The sequence below is a fragment of the Pan troglodytes genome, chromosome 2, assembly GCF_028858775.2.
Source record: "Pan troglodytes isolate AG18354 chromosome 2, NHGRI_mPanTro3-v2.0_pri, whole genome shotgun sequence".
NCBI classification, from domain to species: domain Eukaryota; kingdom Metazoa; phylum Chordata; class Mammalia; order Primates; family Hominidae; genus Pan; species Pan troglodytes.
Genome location: NC_086015.1, coordinates 103850222 through 103870383, shown reverse-complemented (window position 1 = coordinate 103870383; position 20162 = coordinate 103850222). Strand labels below are relative to the sequence as shown.

Below are 20162 nucleotides of genomic sequence, written 5' to 3'. Positions count from 1 at the left end.
ATTATGAAAGCCTGTGCAACTGACTATGGGGGCACCTCAGAGGTTAGATGCCTGGGCCTTCTCCACTTTTTTTTTTAAGGCTGTTAGTATATTAAAAAAGAAAGAAAATGCCAAAACACAGTCACAAAAATTTTGGTTGCTTTTAAATATTTAGAATTACCTAATAAATTCTTTAAACATACAAGCAAACATATTGCCTATGTCATAGATATGATGAAATTTTAAAATCCAGGCCTTCCCTGAATGTACAGCTCTAGGCCAAATAGCCCTCCTGACCCACCCCTATGACAAGCTAAGAGGCTCCTGCTGCCCCCAAAGCTGAGAGGATCAGTATATCTCAGCACATCCATCAGGATGTAATAAGGAGGCAATGGGGAATAGTGGAGGGTTTGTGAAGAAGAATATGAGCTGATCAAAGTGGGGAAAGAAAGGAGTCCTCCTTCCTACTTCAGTTATACAACTCCTGTGTCTTCAGCCTTTTAATCTGAAACAATCTGATGGTTCCAATCTTTCTGTTTAAAGATCCAAACAAAATGAAGTCAAAGTATAAGGGTTGTTAACATTTGTCTGGCTAAGGAACCCAACAGATACAGTTACTCCTGGCAATAAAAACATCATTCATCTTATTTCATTTTCATTGTGAAAGAAAACATTGTCCATATCCTCAAACATTACTTCACTCTCATCTCCTAGAAACAATTATCTGTAAATCTCTTGTTCCCTGCTTTACTGTTGCCTTCAGGTGCAACTTATTCCTTGTAAAAGCCAAGTAAAGTAGCACAGAGTTTGATCAGATTTAAACACAAAAGCAGACATTCTCGTTTGAAGGAGACCACGGGGCTTTCCTCGCCCACCAAAGAGAACATGCAAGCAGCCAGCAGCAACCCCAGGGAAAATGCCAGGGCAGGAAACATGAAGGTCCTTCCTCCGGACCCTCCTACCTGATCCTACCACTTACAACCTCCTAAGAAAAGCAGTTCGGCCGGGCGCAGTGGCTCACGCCTGTAATCCCAGCACTTTGGGAGGCCAACACCGGCGGATCACGAGGTCAGGAGATCGAGACCATCCTGGCTGACACGGCGAAACCCCGTCTCCACTAAAAATACAAAAAAGTCTCTGGGTGTGGTGGTGGCTACCTGTAGTCCCAGCTACTCGGGAGGCTGAGGCAGGAGAATGGCGTGAACCCGGGAGGCGGAGCTTGCAGTCAGCCGAGATCCCGCCACTGCACTCCAGCCTGGGCGACAGAGGGAGACTCCGTCTCAAAAAAAAAAAAAAAAAAAAAAAAAGCAGTTCACCCAGGCCTAAAAAGACGGACTGCAAGATTTCATCATTGGTTTCCAGTGTGATTCATCCTAAAAATTCTTCCTCCTCCCCCATCCAAAGAAGCCCTCCACTTCTAATGATACCAAGCATTACCCTCTGGCCTGAAAACAAGAAACCCCTCCTGGTATCCCCATTACCCTACTTTTTGCGGACCACCCCCCGGCGTAAACACAGACTCACTCACCATGCAGAAGGGAAACATTTTAAAACTCTATCCCTTAAGAGATAATATTGGGCAGAGCCCAAGATCTAACTCAGGTGCTAGGTGTTAATTCCCAGGTGTTAGCCACACAAACCACAGACTAGGTCTATACACAGAAAGGGAAAACAACTCAAAATAACCCAGAAAAAGAGATGCAATGGTTTGCTTGGTGGAATTCTAATTGAATAGCTAAATTCAATATAAAATGAATACCATTATGACAAAAAACTTAAAATTTCATCTTGCGCCACCACCAAAATGAAGTATTCCTAAGTCTTCATTAGTGACTCATACTTCAAAATACATTTGTAAATTCCAATACACTAAACAAATCTGAACAGCTTTGCTCTATTTGTCTTAATACTCAAATTGTATCCACATACTATGTGGATACAAAAATATGTAGCTTTAAAATTTCATTCTCCATCATTCTGTACCAGCACTTTCTCCTGCAAATTTCATTGGTTTTGAATGAGTCTTCTTAAAGTATCCTTACCTTCACACTTTCCTCAATGTCAAGTCCAACTCAATTCTCTTCTCTTAAGGATTTATAATGGCTCTAGACTCAAGAGGGAAAAGCAGATGCTGAGTGGCCCTAAATCTAAAACTGCCCACTCTTCCTCCTTTGAGATTAAACCAATGTGCTCCTATCTTTCTAGCATGAGCAGATAAACCTTCAGACTAGGTTACAATGCATTTAAACCCAGAGAACACACCCTTTGGAACCTCCAGCCTCCCTGTCCAAACATTGTGCCAGAGGGCAGTTCTGGATGTGACTCACCTTGCCATCCCACCTACCAGGCCACTAGCCTCAGTCATGTGCCACCTGCTCTGAGAACCAAGGCCAGTGAAGGATATTGCCACTCTTGCAGGCCATGGAGACAGACAGAAGACAAAGGGAATGGTTAGAGCAGCAATAACATAATAGATCATGTTCTGTAAGGCATAAGAAGATAATCCATTTTCGTTTTGGTTGTTTTTGTTTGTTTGGTTTTGGTTTTTTTTGTTTGTTTGTTTTTTTGTTTTTTTGTTTTTTTGTTTTTTGAGACAGGATCTCACTCTGTTGCCCAGGCTGGAGTGCAGTGGGGCAATCTCAGCTCACTGCAACCTCCACCTCCCGGGTTGAAGTGATTCTCCTGCCTCAGCCTCCTGAGTAGCTGGTATTACAGGCGCATGCCAACATACCAGCTAATTTTTGTATTTTTAGTAGACATGGGGTTTTACCATGTTGGCCAGGCTGGTCTCCAACTCCTGACCTCAGGTGATCCGCCCACCTTGGCCTCCCAAAGTGCTGGGATTACAGGCATGAGCCAGCATGCCCGGCCAAAGATAACCCATTTTCTAACACACAGCGCCTCAAGAAAGAGATCGCCACAGGGTTGAAGTCATGGCCAAAACCGAAGTTATAGGAATAAGAAAAATGACGAAAGAAAACTGCTGTAGGTCAACAGTGCAGCGCAAAGCATTTGGGATGCTCTTCTAATCATCACTTGCATTATACAGGGACACTTCAGGCGCTTGAGGCACCCACTGCAGAATAGACACAGCCCCTGCTCACAACAGAAAGTGTATGATAGACTGAACAAACCACAAAAAACAGAAATGCTAAAATATGTCCCTAAGGAACAAACTAATTACAAGTTCTATGGAGGTGTTAAGATGACTGGCATGTGTAAGAGGGGGAGAGGACTTTGTCTAAGAAGGTGCCTGATGGAGGAGGTCGTTCTAAAGTAGTGCTGTAGAGGAGGAGCCCGCAGTGACCAGGGGACAGTGGAAAGGAAGCTTCTCAACAGTGGAAAGCAGTTAGGTGAAATCAAGAAAGAAGTGAGAGCTCTGATCTGCAAGAGAGCTTCTCATTCTCTCTCAGCTTAGCAAGCCCAGCCTTCCAAATAAGAGGATGAGTGTCTCTTCTTTTTGCAGATGATAGTGCCAAGACACAGGAATGCTATTTGAATGAGCATGTGGAGACAAATAGAGTAGCATCAAGATACTGAGATTTAAATCCAACTTCCCCATCTCTGTACTCCAGAGGCCATTTGTCTCTTGTCAGTGTCATAAGCCCGGACGTGTTCATTCATATTAGGCTTAGCATGTGACCAGAGATGAGTGTCTCAGCAGCTGCTCCCAAAGCCAGAATGATAATAAAGCTCTGTCAGAAGAAAATAACCACTCTAGAGTGCTATTACCTTATTTATTTTATCTTATTTTGATCTCTTCTGTACCTCTGCCTATTGTTCCCACTACCAACCCCTCTCAATGTTTAAATAACTAAAACCATCCACGGAACATCAGCTATTCTTAACCAAACATCTAAAATGACAAGAACCCTAAACTTGGAAATATAAGAAAGGATGAGGCAATCCAAAAACTTATGTCTTTAAAAATAAAACACAAAAACAAAAACTAAGAACAAATGTCATATGGCATCACCTGCTTGTAACTAACTCTTCAAAGTAAATAGAAGTCTGGATTGTTTGTCAGTAGTGATGCACCTGTGATGGGAAGGAAGGCATTCATTGAACACCTATTGTATACTAATAACTTTACATACATACATCTGTTTATCATTAAAACAACTCAAGGAAATACAGTTGACCTATGAACAATATGGGCTTGAACTGGGTTGGTTCACTTATACATGGGTTTTCTTCTGCCTCTGCCACCCCCAAGACAGCAAGAAAGATCAACCCCTCCTTTTCCTCCTCCTCCTCCTCTTCAGCCTATTCAACATAAAGATGATAAGGATGAAGACCTTTATGATGATCCACTTCCACTTAATGAATAGTAAATATATTTTATCTTCCTTATGATTTTCTTCATAACATTTTCTTTTCTCTAGCTTACTTTATTGTAAGAATACAGTACATAGGCCAGATGCAGTGGCTTACACCTGTAATCCCAGCACTTTGGGAGGCTGAGGCACGCAGAACATGAGGTCAGGAGTTTGAGACCAGCCTGACCAACATGGTGAAACCCCATCTCTACTAAAAATACAAAAATTAGCCCAGCGTGATGACACACGCCTGTAATCCCAGCTACTCAGGAGGCTGAGGCAGGAAAATCCCTTGAACCTGGAAGGCGGAGGTTGCAGTGAGCCAAGATCGTACCACTGCACTCCAGCCTGGGCAACAGAGCAAGACTCTGACTCAAAAAAAAGAAAAAAAATACAGTATATAATGAAGCTACATTTCATAACATATGAAACATGTGTTAATTGGCTGTTTATAAAAGGCTTCCAGTCAAGTTTGGGGGAAGTAAAAATCTATACTTGGATTTTTTACTGCAAGGGGTGGCCAGACCCCTAACCCCTGCATTGTTCAAGGGTCAACTGTATTATTATCTCTGCCATAGATATAAGAAAACCAAAGCTCCAAGGTATTTAGTGACCTACTCTATGTCACAGAGTTAACGAAGACCAGAGCCAGGATTTCAAAGTCCTTGTATGTCTGACTCCAAATCCCTTACCTAAGAACAAAGACTAGAAAAGACTTTTCAATGGCCCCATCAAAGGGTCTCAGTCAAGTACCTTTGAGTAGGTTAAATAACATAGGGAAAAAGGCATCTCCTTCTGTTCCTTTCTACCACTGAGCTGCCAGCACATGTTAAGGAGGTAAAGCTTTGCACAGAGCCAACAGTATTTACTTACCACCACTGTAGTCAAAGTCAGAGGGCACAGGACTGCTAACGATAAGGAGAACTGGTCTTTGTCATTCATTTGTCATGGATTGACAAAGGTCTAGATGCTAGTGATAAGCATCACACTGATCATTAATGATGTAGTAAGAACATAAAGTTGTCATTCTGTAGTTCCAAGGTACACGTTGCTTCACAATTCAACTCAGTGAGCAATGATTTATCACTTTGTATCTAAGGATCTGCTTCAAGTTACAGGGGACTCTATGGTGAGCAAATATATCAGTTTTCTATTGCTGCTGTAACAAACTACTGCAAAATTAGTACATTGAAACAACACACATTTATTATATTACCGTTCTATGGGTCAGATATTCAACACAGATCTCACTGGGCTATCAAGGTGTCAGCAAAGCTGCCCCTACATGCCTATCCCTAAAACCAAGGTGCCACCTAGGCTGCTGCTATGTCCCATTGAAGAGGCTGTAAGGGAGAATACATGTCTTTCCCTTTTCCAGCTCTTAGAAGCCACCTCCATTCCTTGGCTCATAGCCCCCCCTCCCTCCATTTTCAAAACCAGTAATGTTCCATCTCTGACCACTTCCTAACCATGGATTCCTCTGACTCTGAATTTATCTGGTAAAGGTTCTAATTTTGAGAACTCATGTGATTAGACTGAGTCCACCAGAATAATCCAGGATAATCTCTTCACTGTATGTCATTAATTTAATCACATATGCAAAGTCCCTTTTGCCAAGTAAGGCAATATATTCACAAGTTCCAGGAATTAGGACATAGGCAGGTAGGAACACTGTTCTGCCTACCACAAAAACACTAAAGGGCTTACAGTCTGGCAGTTACCACAAAAACATGAAAGGGCTTACAGTCTGGCAGAACAAAGAAGACAGACACAGAAGTGACTGTGATTCCAAAAAGATAGGCTAAGATTTATAGTAGAGGAATAAAATGCTATACGTGTGCTGAGCCCCTTCATTTAATTCAAGGGAGGGAGAGAGGCATATGACTGGATTTGGGAAGAACTTTAAAGGTCATCTGAGCTAGACCTTGAGCAATGAGTGGATTTCGAAAGGTAGAACAAAAAGGAGTCACCCTAGACATAAGGAAGAGCATAAATAAACTCACATTGGAAGGAACATACAGGAGACATTGTAGTCACTGGGGTAGGAGATAATGAAAAATATAGCTAGAAACTATACATATATGAGAAGCTGGTGAGTGATACAAATGACAATATAAATTACCAATCCATGGAAAAATTATTAATGTTTTTAGAACTGAGTTTCTATTCACGGATAAAAATTAAACTAGATTCCCTACTCACATCAGATTCAAAAATAAATTCTAAGTGTATTAAAGACCTAGTTATGAAATTCCAACTTTAAAACTTTTTAGAAGAAAATATTTGAAGACATCCTTATGTCCTTGGGATAAGAAAAAAATTTTTAACAAGATACAAAAAGCAAAACAATGAAGAAAAAGACTGAGGAAGTTGACCACATCAAAACTTAAAACTTCTGTATACAAATGGCAAACATGAAAAGATGTTCGAGATCATTAGTCATTTGGGATATGCTAATTAAAATAATAAAAACCAATACACACTCACTAGAATGGCTAAATTTTAAAAGACTGACAATTCCAAGTGTTGGTATGGATGTGGACCAGCTAGAACTCTTATACACTGCAGGTGGAAACACAAATAGAACAGCCCCATAGGAAAGCAGCTTGTCACTTTTTATAACATTAAACATACACTTACCATTTGACCCAGCAATCCTCACTAGGTATTTACCCAAGAGAAATGAAAACGATGTCCACACAAAGACTTGTACATGGATCCTCACAGTAGCTTTATTTATAATAACCCAAACCTGGAAATAACCCATTGACATGTGAATGGATGAACAAACTATGATACATCTCCACAATAAAAAGGGACAAATTTCTGATACATGCAAAAACCCGAATTAAACTCAAAAGCATTATGTTACATGAAACAAAACAGACACTAAAGGGTACTTACTGCACAGTTCCATTTATATGAAATTCTAATATAGAGAAAACTGTAGTGATAGAAAGCAGATCAGTGGTTGCCTCCAGGTAAAGGGAATAGAATTGACTGCAAAGGGCATTAGGGAACTTTTCAAGGTGATGGACATATTCTATATATTGATCGTGACAATAATTAGACAACCATATACATTTGCCCAAACTCATCAAATTATACTCTTAAAAGATGTGAACTTTATTGCATGTAAACTACACTTCAGTAAAGCTGATTGAAAAGAAGGGAAGAAAAATCACTTCTGCCCTTCCTTCTCTGGAAGGCTGGAACATGGTTATGATGGTTAATGCTTTGGCAATTATCCCAGATTATGCAGATAAGACTCACATCTAGGGGATAGGAGCAGTGCACCTAAAAGAGGCTTATTCCTGAAGACTGTGGATCCACCACTCCATCCCTGCATATCTTATTTTATGTGAGATGGAATCAAACTTTTATCATGTACAAAAGCAAAAAAAATAAATCTACCTTGTATAATAGCAAAAAAAAAACCACTTAAAACTTCTATATGTCCAAATATTAGCTAACAGTTATTGACTGCTTTCTGTGTACCACTTTTCATTTATGTAAGTGCTCTTCATCTTAACTCCTTTAATCTTCAAAACAAACCTCTGAAATAGGTAATACTATCGCCCCCATTTTACAGATGAAGAAACTGAGATACAGTTAGAGATTAACTAAAATATCCAAGGTTCTGCAGGTGATAAGTAACGGAAACGGGATTCATACCCATCCTTGGCCCTATGCCTCTCCCACAATGGTACCATAAATAAAGTTTTCAAATACATGACAGACAGAAAAAAATATTTGAAATAAATGTAAATGACAAAGGATGAGTACTAGGGAATGTAATTTTTTAATTAGGAATCAATTTGAAAAAGAAAAACTGCTCCCCCATGGGTAAAAAATAAGAATAGACAATTCAACACAAGGCAAAACACTAATTGTCCAATAATCACATGAAAAGATACTTGATTCACTAAAAGCAAAGAAAACCAAATTAAAAACAGGTATTTTTCATCTATTTTATTGCAAAATTTAAAAAATCTATTATATCAAGTGTTGGTGAGGGCATGAGGAAACAAGAACACTCATACACTACTAAAAGTGCAAAATGGCATTACTATTACACTTTGCCAAGAATTTGGCAGTAGCTAGGATAGTTGAAAATGCACATATGACACATTCCAGCAATTCGATGTGTAGTGTGTACTCTCCCAAAATTCCTATACATGCTCTCTTGTATATGTCAAAAAAAGTTCATTACTACAACTGGTTGTAGTAACATAAAGTTGGAAATAATCTGAACATCCATCAATAGAGAAATGAATAAATAATATGATGTAATATATATACAACAGAATATAATACTACCAGTAAAAGATTTTTGAATAAAAGAAGTATATCTATATTTACAAACAGGAATGAATTTTGAAACCATTAGGTTCAGTGAGAAATGCAAATTGCAAAACAGTGGTAAACTTTGATGCAATTTATGTACTGTTTTTATTTTTCCATTTTTATTTTAGTGGATATATGATTCAGTGGATACATGTGGAGCTTTGTTACCTGGGTATAGTGCATCATGCTGAGGTTTGGAGTATGAATGATTCCATCACCCATGTACTAAGCATAGTACCCAACAGTAAGTTTTTCAACCTTTGTCCCCTCCCTCCCTTCCTCCTCTAGTAGTCCCCAGTGCCTATTATTGTCATCTGTATGCCCATGTATTACCAATGTTTAGCTCCCACTTATAAGTGACAACATGTGGTATTTGATTTATTGTACCTATGTTAATTCACCTAGGATAATGGGTCCAGCTGCAACCATGTTGCTGCAAAGAACATGATTTTCATTCCTTTTTATGGTTGCATAGTATTCCATGATGTAAATGTACCACAAATTCTTTATCCAATCCAGTGAGCACCTCACTTGGTTCCATGTTTTTGCTATTGTGAATGGTGCTGTGATGAACGTGTGAGTGCGTGTGTCTTTTTGGAGATGTTTGTTGACTGAATAGTTCGTGAAAATTTGCTCCCGTTCTGTGGGTTGCCTGTTTACTCTGCTGATAGTTTATTTTGCTCTGCAGAAGATCTTTAGTTTAATTAGGTTCCACTTATTGATTTTTGTTTTTGTTGCAATTTCTTTTGGGGACTTAGTCATAAATCCTTTCCCAAAGCCAACATCCAGAATGGTGTTTCCTAGGTTTTCTTCTACGATCCTTCTAGTATTCATATGTCTACGAAATCATAGATGACATAAACAAATGGAAAAACATTCCATGTTCATAGATTGGAAGAATCAATATCATTAAAATGGCCATACTGCCCAAAGCAATCTACAGATTCAATGCTATTCCTATCAAGCTACCAAGGTCATTTTTTACAGAATTAACAAATAATATTCTGAAATTCATATGGAATCAAAAAAGAACCCAAATAGCCAAAGCAATCCTAAGCAAAAAGAACAAAGCCAGAGGCATCACATTATCTGACCAACTTCAAACTTTACTATAAGACTACAGTAACCAAAACAGCATATGCTAGTATAAAAACAGACACATAGACCGATGGAACAAAATAGAGAACACAGAAATAAAACCATGCATGTACAGTCATCTAATCTTTGACAAAGTCAACAAAAATAAGCTAAGGGGAAAGGACTTATAAGGGGAAAGGACTCCCAGTTCAACAAAGGTGCTGGGATAGCTGGCTAGCCATATGCAGAAGAATGAACCTTGACCCCTAGCTTTCACTACATACAAAAATTAACTCCACTTTGGGAGGCCTAGGTGGGCAGACTGCTCGAGCCCAGGAGTTCAAGACCAGCCTGGGCAACATGGCAAAACCCTGTCTCTACTAAAAATATAAAAAGTTAGCTGGGCATGGTGGCACTTGCCTATAGCACCAGCTACACAGGAAGCTGAAGTGGGAGGATCACCTCATCCCAGGAAGGTGAGGCGGCAGTGAGTCATGATCGTGCCATCAAACTCCAGCCTGGGTGACAGGAGTGAGACCCTGTCTCAAAAAAAAAAAAAAAAAAAAAAAAAAAAAAAGGAAAGAAAAGAAAAGAAAAAGAAAACAATTGACTCAAGATGGATTAAAGATTTAAATGTAAGACCTTAAACTATAAGAATCCTAGAAGAAAGCCTATGAAGCACCATTCTGGACATTGGCCTTCATAAAGGATTTTTGACTAAGTCCCCAAAAACAATTGCGACAAAAACAAAAGTCAACAAGTGGGACCTAATTAAACTAAAGATCTTCTGCAGAGCAAAATAAACTACCAACAGAGTAAACAGGCAACCTATAGAATGGGAGCAAATTTTCACAAACTATTCAGTCAACAAAGGTCTAACACCCAGAATCTACAAGGAACTTAAACAATCGAATGAGCAAAAAACAAATAACCCCATTAAAAAGTGGGCAAAAGACATGAACAGACACTTCTCAAAAGAAGACATACAAGTGGCCAACAGACATATGAAAAAATGTTCCACATCACTAATCATCAGAGATATCCAAATCAAAACCATAATGAGATACCATCTCATACCAGTCAGAGGGACTATTACTAAAGTCAAATAAACAACAGATGCTGGCAAGGCTTTGTAGAAAAGGGAACACTTGTACACTGCTGGTGGGAATGTAAATTAGTTCAGTTCCTGTGGAAAGCATTTGGAGATTTCCCAAAGAACTTAGAACTAACATTTGACCCAGCAATTCCATTACTGGGTATATACCCAAAAGAAAATAAATTGTTCTCCAAAAAGACATATGGAAGGATATCTTTGTGCATCGTTGACAATTGTGAATAAAGCTGCTATTCATATTTATGTGCAGGTTTTTGTATGGACATTAGTTATCAATTCATTTGAATAAATACTAGGAGCACAATTCTGAATTGTATGGTGCTCCTAGATAATTGTATGTTATCTTTGTAAGACACTGCCAAACTGTCTTCTAAACTAGCTGTACCATGTTGCATTCCGACTAGCAATGAATGAGAGTTCTTGTTTCTCTGCATTCTCATCAACATTTTGTGGTGTCAGTATTTTGGATTTTAGCGTTCCTGATAGGTGTATAGTAGTATCTCACTGTTGTTTTAATTTGCAATTCCCTGATGACATATGATGATGGGCATCTTTTAATATGCTCGTTTGCTATCTGTATGCCTTCTTTGATAAGAAGTCTGTTCAGATCACTTTTTAATTGAGTTGTTTTCATGTCATTGGGTTTCAAGAGCCATTTATATTGTTTAGATATGTGTCTTTTATCAGATTTATGTTTTGCAAATATTTTCCCCAGTCTGTGGTTTGTCTTTTCATTCTCTTGATGGTGTCTTTCACCATTAATATTCAAACAATGAATCTAGACATAGACCTTTCTTTTTTCATAAAAATTAACTCAAAATGGTGAAAGACACCATTAAGAGAATGAAAAAACAGAAGTTTTAAATTTTAATGAAATCTAACTTTTATATTTTTTCTTTCATGGATTGTCCTCTTGATATATTATTTTAAAACCCTTTTCCACACCCAAGAGCAACTAGATTTTCCTCTGTTATCTTCTAGAAGTTTTACACTTTTGCATTTTACATTTAGGTATATAATCCATTTTGAGTTAATGTTTATGAAAAAGGTAAGGTCTATGTCTGGATTCATTTTTCTGCATGTAGATTTGGTGGTTAATTTTATGTGTCAATTTGACTGGGCTAAGAAATGCACAGGCAGCAGGTAAAACATGATTTCTGAGTGTGTCTGAGAGGGCATTTCCAGAAGAGATTGGCATTTGAATTGGTAGACTAAGTAAAGAAGATTGCCTGGGTGGGCATCATTCAATCCATGGAGGGCGTGAATAGAACAAAAAGGTAGAATAAGGGTGAATTCACTGTCTCTTCTTGAGCTGAGGCATCCGTCTTCTCCTGCCCTTGGACATAGGAGCTCCTGGTCCTCAGGGCTTTGGACACTGAGGCTTATACCAGCAGGCCTTCCAGTTATCAGGCCTTCAGACTTAGGCCTCCATAATTGTGTGAGTCCATTCCCATAATGGTTCCCCACATATACATATACATATACGTATACATATACATATAAATATGCATATGCATATACATATCCTATTGGGTTCTGTTTCTCTGGAGAACCCTAATACTGTGGGCATACAGTTGTTCAGCTCCATCTGTTAAAAAGACTTATTTTTTCACTACTGAATTGCCTTTGCCCCTTTGTCAAAGATCAGCTGACTGTATTATGTGGGTAAATTTCTGGGCTATCTATTCTCTTCTATTCACCTATTTGTCTGTTCTTTCACCAACACCATACTTTCTTGATCACTGAAGCTTTAAAATAAGTTTTGAAGTCAGGTAGTATCAGTACTACGATTCTGTTCTCTTTGAATATCATGTTGGCGTATTCTGGGTCCTTTGTCTGTCCATATAAACTTTAGAATCAGTTTAATATCCACAAAGTAACTTGCTGGGATTTTGACTGGGATTGCATTGAATCTATAGATCAAGTTGGGAAGAAATGACATCTTAACAATATTGAGCCTTCCTGTTCATAAACAGAATAGAATATTTCTCCATTTATTTAGATCTTTGATTTTTTGCATAAGAGGTTTATGGTTTTCCTCATATAGATCTCATATATATTTTGTTAAATTTATATCTAAATCTTTTCCTTTTCGGTGCTAATGTAAATGATGTTGTATTTTTAATTTTGAATTCCAGTTGTTCATTGTTGGCATATAGGAAAGCATTTGACTTTTATATTTTTTTAATTTTATATCTTTTTGTTAACTTTTATATATTAATCTTGTCACCTAAAACATTGCTAAAAATCACTTCGTTCCAGGAAGGGTTTTGCTGCTATTGTTGATTCTTTGGGATTTTCTACATGAACAATTATGCCATCTGTGAACAAAGAGAGTTTTCTTTCTCCCTTCCCAGTCTGTATACTTTTTATTCCCTTTTATCATATTACTGCATTAGCTAAGACATCCAGTAGGATGTGGCATAGGAGTGATGACACGGGACATTTTGTGCTGTTCCCAGTCTTAAGGGGAAAACACCTAGTTTCTCACCACTAAAGTATGATGTTGGCTGTAGGTTTTGTGTAGATATTCTGTATCAAGTTGAGAAAGTTCTCTATTCCTAGTTTGCTGCTTTCTGTTTGTTTTGTTTTGTGTTTAACTTATCTTTTAAAAAAGAAATACCTAGGAAAGGTTTAGAGCCAAATAATAGAAGACCCTGAATGCCAGTTTCAGAAATTTAAACTTTATCCTATGAACAATAAGAAGCAATAGAATATTTTTGAGCAAAGATGGGATATGATAGGGATATACATCTCTCTGCCTCTGAGAGCCCTTAAACCATCCCATAATACAAGAATCTAGTTTCTATTTGAAGACATCCAGAAAGGTAAATTCCTCCAAGTGCTTTAATAACCCATTCTGATGACAAACAAATCTCACTCTCTATTGACCTTTCCTTATAGCAAACTTGAATCCCTTATAGGTCCCAGGAAAGATGCAGAACATTCTTCAGTGTTGATGAACTGCTTCAAAGGCAGGACTCCCAAACCCGGTATTACTCTACTGGCTCCCAACCCAGACGAGAAAGCTGTTTCTCTGTTTCTCTTTGGTTCAGCGCAGTCACAGGCACCCAGTGGGCCTGACAAGTTTACAAAACAATGTACAGTCAAAATGCAGTGACCACACCTGAATCAGCAGGGCTGACACATTCACTCGCATCACAGCTTCTAAAGGAGAGAGTTGCTATCGTCAAGAGCTCTGTGACAATGACACCTGTGTGAACGTTTGGCTATCTCCTGGGCCAATCTACAGAGAATGCCCTGTGGCCCTGTTCTTATGGCCTCGCCTTCTTTGCCTCTTCTTTACTCCTCTTCCTGTCATCCTGCTCTTCTCTCTCCTTTCTGTCTTCTGCCCAACACAACCAATTCTCAGGAGGACACTGGAGCGTATTTTGGGTTCTGAGCAAATTCTCTACAAGAGCACAGGGACCACCTTGGGAAGGAAAGCCACTCCTAGATAGGATTCCAAAATGGCTTTGTTTGGATTTCCTTGTGTGCGGAAGGTGGAAGACAAGGGCAATCAATGGAGGCCCAGAGAGCAAAAACAAGGAAATGATTTGCCAACTGAGGCTAATAGATCTCTGAGTTCCCAAAGCTCACAGGTGTACAAACTATACCAGCATCCGGTTCTCCCCACCCCTCAGCTCCCTGTTGCCCACTAGAAGACGTCTTTCCCCCAGAGGTTACACCATGAAATTCAATCTAACCTCATTTTCCTTTAAAAACCTATTCTGGCCAGGCATGGTGGCTCATGCCTGTAATCCCAGCACTTTGGGAGGCCAAGCTGGACGGATCACCGGAGGTCAGGAGTTTGAGACCAACCTAGCCAACATGGTGAAACCCCGTCTCCACTAAAAATACAAAAATTAGCCAGGCGTGGTTGTGGGGTGCCCGTAATCCCAGCTACTCAGGAGGCTGAGGCAGTAGAATCACTTGAACCTGGAAGGCGGAAGTTGTAGTGAGCCGAGATCGTGCCATTGCACTCCGGCCTGGGCGACAACAGCAAAACTCCATCTCAAAAAAAATCCCCACTTCCTCCTTCCCCCTACTGCCAAAATACAAACAAATATGATTGAATCTAGGCCTTTCACCTTGGGACAGGCTGGGGTGTGGGGCCAGGGTTTGGGCCTTTGGTTTTTCCCACTATTATCAGCCCAACCATCTATCCAGTGGAACTGCATCAGAAGGGACAATGTGAGACATCAGAGAAAGGAGACCATTTTTAACCTGAGGAAGACTGTCATGCCCTGGGCAAAGCTGTTGGTGAATTTCTGGCTTTGTTGAGAGGAAATTCAGTTTTTTTAAGAATAAGTGCCTCTAAGGTTCTTCAGAGGTACGTGTGAGAATAAGCAGTGCTCCTGCCTGTCTGCTTATTTATTCATTTCTTAATTCCTCCATGGATCCATTCATGCTTTCAACAAATATTTATTAAACAACTATGATATGCCAGTTATAGTTCTAGCCATTGCGGACAGGACATAGACAAGGTCTTTGTTCTCATGGAACTTATCTTTTAGTGTAGGAAGACAGATAAGAAACAAGAATTCTAGGACATTTAAACTCAAATTGTGGCACTCACACCAGCAGTGGCTACACCAAGTGGGAGCTGGTTGGAAATACAGACTCTCATGGGCCACCTAGACCTACCAAATCAGAATCTTTTTTAACCAGATCCCCAAGTGACTCAGATGCACATTAAAGTTTGAGCAACACTGATCCAGGATGGAATTTCTCAACAATGGCACTATTGACATCGAAGATCAGATAATTCTTTACTTCCTTGGTGCAGGGGCAGGGTGAGGGGTTCTGTGCATTGTAGGATGTTTAGTAGCCTCCTTGGCTTCTAACTACGAGATGCTGGCAGTACCTTCCCCCTAGATGTGACAACCAAAAATATCTATGGATATTGATAAATGTCACCTGGGGGGCAAATTCTCACTCTTGTCACTAGTTAAGAAACATTGGTCTAGGAGAACCTTGGTGAAATCCCCTTAACGTCAAGACTTTTTTTCCCCTTTTCTCTTAGGCAAAAAGAATGTAACAAACTTAGCTGTTAACTATTTTATCCAACTAAGTACAACCAAGATCATGTTCACTTTTTTCAAAAGATAAGGTACAGCAACTAATAGAACAAACAGAACATCATTTGGAAAAAATGAAGTTTGCACAATTCCCATGAGAAAACTTTCACACACAAGTCACTCAAGTTTGCGGTTTAATATTACTACTAAGGATAAAGAGACTTAGTATTAAATATGCATATATGAGGCCAAGGACTTATGATTGGATGTCATCACTACCAATTATATTTGCACTAGGTACAGTCATACAAAGGTCTAGAATATCTCCCCTTTTTGAAAGAGCTGGCCAATTAGACATAATGCCCCATGTCTACCCTCAAATACTGGAAGTAGGGCAGGGAGAAGTTTGTGAAAAACAAATAAATCACATAAGCAGAGTCTGAAGCCAATGAGGTGATATCAAAACATTGTGCAATTTTGACTGGAGTGGAGGGGAAAAGCCAACAGAATAACTCTGGTCTCTCAGTCTCTTGGTGTTGGGAAATTTATAGTTCATTGTTAATTTTTAATTAATTTCTTAAAAAAATAGGCCCAGCCATTCAAAACCAGCCTGGCCAACATGGCGAAACCCCATCTCTACTAAAAATACAAAAATTAGCCAGGCATGGTACCTGTAATCCCAGCTACTCGGAAGGCTGAGGCAGGAGAATCCTTTGAACCCGGGAAGTGGACGTTGTAGTGAACCGAGATTGCACCACTGTACTCCAGCCTGGGAGACAGAGTGAGACTCCATCTCAAAAAAAAAAAAAAAAAAAAAAAGGCCCAGCCAAGGAAATAGTGCCTCCTGATTTTAGCAAGTGCCTGTGACAAGTTAACACACAAAATAATTTCAGCCAGTGGTAAAATAACCCAGGACAACGTGATAGAGAGCTCAGGCTCAGTTTGAGGGGGTGAGAACAGTGGTTCCTATTGGGAAGTGCAGAGCTGAGCTGAGCAGAAGAATCAAGGCTATGGCAGGGAGTGCATCTGTGAGGTGTGTGAGGTCATCAGCCCAGTCCTGCCCTCAAGGACATCTGGTTTCTTGGCTCTAATTCCCAGAAGAAACAGCTTATCTTAAAGACATCTGGTGGCTTGCCAGAATTATTCACAGCCAGTGAATGGTAGAGTGCAGAAATGGAATCCAGTTCTCTGGGGTGCTGGAGGACAGTGCACTTTCTACAGCACCAAATACCCCTGGTTTAATTTCCCACTGCTGGTCTAACAAATTACCACTAATTACAACTCGAGTTTATTATCTTACAGTTCTAGAGGTCAGAAGTCTGAAATGGGTCTCACAGATGGAGAATCAAGGTGCTGGCAGGGCCACGTTCCCTCTCGGGGCTGCAGGGGAGAATCCCTTTCCTTGCCTTTTCCAGCTTCTAGATACCTCCTGTGTTCCTGGGTTCCAGGCCTCTTCCTCCATCTTCAAAGCCAGCAGCATGGCATCTTCAAATCTCTCTCACTGACTCTGACCCCTTCTCCTTTTGCCACATCTCCTTCTTCTGAGTCCGATCCTCCTGCCTCCCTCCTTATGAGAACCACTGGGCCTACCTGAATAATCCAGGGTAATCTCTCCAGCCCCAAATCCTGAACTTTAATCATGTCTGCAAAATCCTTTTGACTGCGTCAGGTAACATATTATCTGTTTCCAGAAAATAAAATATGGACATCTCTGAAGGCCATTATTCAGCTTATCACAACCCTCTTAGGAATGACAGTCAGACCGAGGATCTCTAACAAGCATGAAAACAAAAAAATTTTTAAATCGCCAACAGAAGAGGGGAAGAAGAGAACAGGAGTAAAAGGAATCTCTACAGACTCCGGTTCCAAGTCAGCCTGGGAGACAGAAGAGCAAAGTGTTGTCCAGGTCTCACATTTGGCTTGAACAGCTCATAAAAAATACCAGTATATAGGGCCCAATCTCTAGAGACTCTCCTTCAATTAGTCTGAGTGGACCCAGGCGTCATTTTTTTAAGACCCCCAGATTCTAGAATCAGACTACTCTAATACAAAGACCACTGTGTGCTTGACATTGGGCATGCTATTTAACTTTGCCTCAATTTCTTCTATAAAATGAGAATGACAATATCAATAAAACTACCTCATAAAGCTGAGGATAAGCAGACATCATACAAGTAAAGTTCTTGCCACACAGTAGGCACTGCCTCATGTCATAGATTTGTTTCTCCTTCAAATGCCTCAAAGCTCTCCAGAGGGGTGTCTTCTTCCTCAGGCAGGAACCCAAAGGGATTTCTGTGTGTCTCAGTGTGAAGGGTGGGGCTGGGAGGCATGCTGAGCTCAGGCTCCCCTGCCCTGCCTGGTTGTGATGGGTTCCAGAAGTGCTCACCCCAGTGTGCCAAGGGAAGGGCAAAGTTGCAGCCTTCTCATGGGAGCGCACAAAAACAGGAGTGTGTAGGAAGAAACAATCAGAAAGGCTGGAGCTGGGGGTGGAAAAGGTGTGGTGTGCTGTGCTGTGCAGACGTGAGGAATGCTAAGAGCCATCTGATAGTGATCAAGGCTTAGCTGTCTACTAGAGCCGTGATTCTCAGCCTGGATGCCTATGCAAAACATCTGGGAGAACCATTAAAAATATGCACGGTATCTGATCCCAACCCAGAACCTATTAAATCAGAGTCTCTTGGGGTAAGGCCTGGGAATCTTTTTTTTTTTTCTTTTGTAAGATCTCCAGATTATTCTAGTCAACTGAAATTGAAACCGTGGGTCCCCTATCTTAAAGCTGTGCCTAAGCTTGGTTGACCTCGCCAACTGCATCGCTAAGTGAAGGAAGGGAGGGGAGAGAGAGGCCAGTAATGACTGGGCTCCTATTATGTACCAAGACATTTTACATGCACCCATTAATTTAATCATCATAATTATTATCCTCACTTTAAAGATAATGAGAAAGAGCTGCATTTCATAGGGATTATAATGCAACTCACAATAATGTTGCCACAGAACCAAGACTGAGCCCCAAGTCTATGTCCAAAAAGGAACAAAGGAAGAAAAATGGCATTTATCAAATACCCATCTCTCTAGGAGCTGCATAGCATCCTCTTGATTCCTTGAGGTACTATTTTTCTCCCCATTTAACATTTGACAAGAGAGAGACTTAGAAAGGCTGAAAAACTTGCCCAGGTCAAACAGCTTACAAATGGCAAAGCTGGGATCTTAATTCAGGCCTGTCAATCTCTAAACTCCCATCTTCTCTTTCATCATTTCCACCCATCTCCATGCCTCAGAAACTCACCGTAACAACTATAACAACCATAACAAGAACAATGAACAATTATCAAATGCTGGCTCTGTATCAAATACTGTACTGACAGCTTTCTATGAATTATCCTAGGAAAATAAAACGATCATGGCATAAAGACAAAGCAGTTGGTTGTTTAGACTCAGGTTACTCAACGAATGGCATATGGGCCGGCCGCATCACCTGAGAGAGTCAGAGCTCAGAATCTGCATTTTTAAAAGATCTGTTAAGTACATTAAAGCCGGAAAAGCCTGCTGTAGATGACTTTTGTTCTGGTTTTTATCTTTCCAAAAAGTTGTTACAGTAATGTGTAGGTACAGCCTAAGACTCTCCAGTTATCAGGCCTTACAAGGAACCAGCCAAAGATGCAGAAGGAGCCAAGTGCTTCTGTTCTCTGGTTTAACATGATGTCGGGGAGAGCAGGAGGCACCAAAATACCTTTTCATAAATACAGCTCTTTTTCTCTGAGTGTTCCAGGGTGTTGATCTGTAGGCACACACCATTTGACTCCAAGTACTCTGAGCAGAGATCACTCCTTAACAGGACAAATTATGCTGAATGTGAGACTTGCTAATAGTCCTATGAAAGCAAGAATGGGATAAAGCAGCACTTCTCAAACTTGAGTAATGTGAAGATCTTCAAAAAAGGAAAAAAATTATTCTTTCAGAGTCAGTATGTTGGCCCAAATCACTTCTATTATAAACTTTCTTAAATAGTAGAAGTATTTACATGGACAACTGTAAAAATGAAACAAATTTACAAATTAAGCAAAACTACAAACCCAGCAAAAATCAAATAAATGAATGCATCTCAAATATAACAAAAAATGATTTTTGCTAAAATAAATCGCCAGCATCATTATGGTACTGACGGCTACAAAGTATCATCTTTTTGGTACAGAATATGTAATTACTGTATGCCCCAAATTGGGGCATAAATCTCTATTCAATTCTCTATTCAAGCTAATAACTACTGAAAAGTTATTTGGCATATTAAGCCCATCTTCTCTCTTC

General features: G+C 39.8%; 1 protein-coding gene across 5 annotated transcripts in view; it reads right to left on the bottom strand.

Moving 5' to 3' along the window:
* Positions 1–20162, bottom strand: part of TMEM45A (transmembrane protein 45A) — an 84664-nt gene that overhangs the window by 25191 nt on the left and 39311 nt on the right. The window contains exon 1 of one of the 5 annotated variants that reach the window (XM_054680256.2): positions 2022–2129. The gene's annotated coding sequence lies outside the window, so the exon portion shown is untranslated. 5 annotated transcript variants of the gene reach the window in all.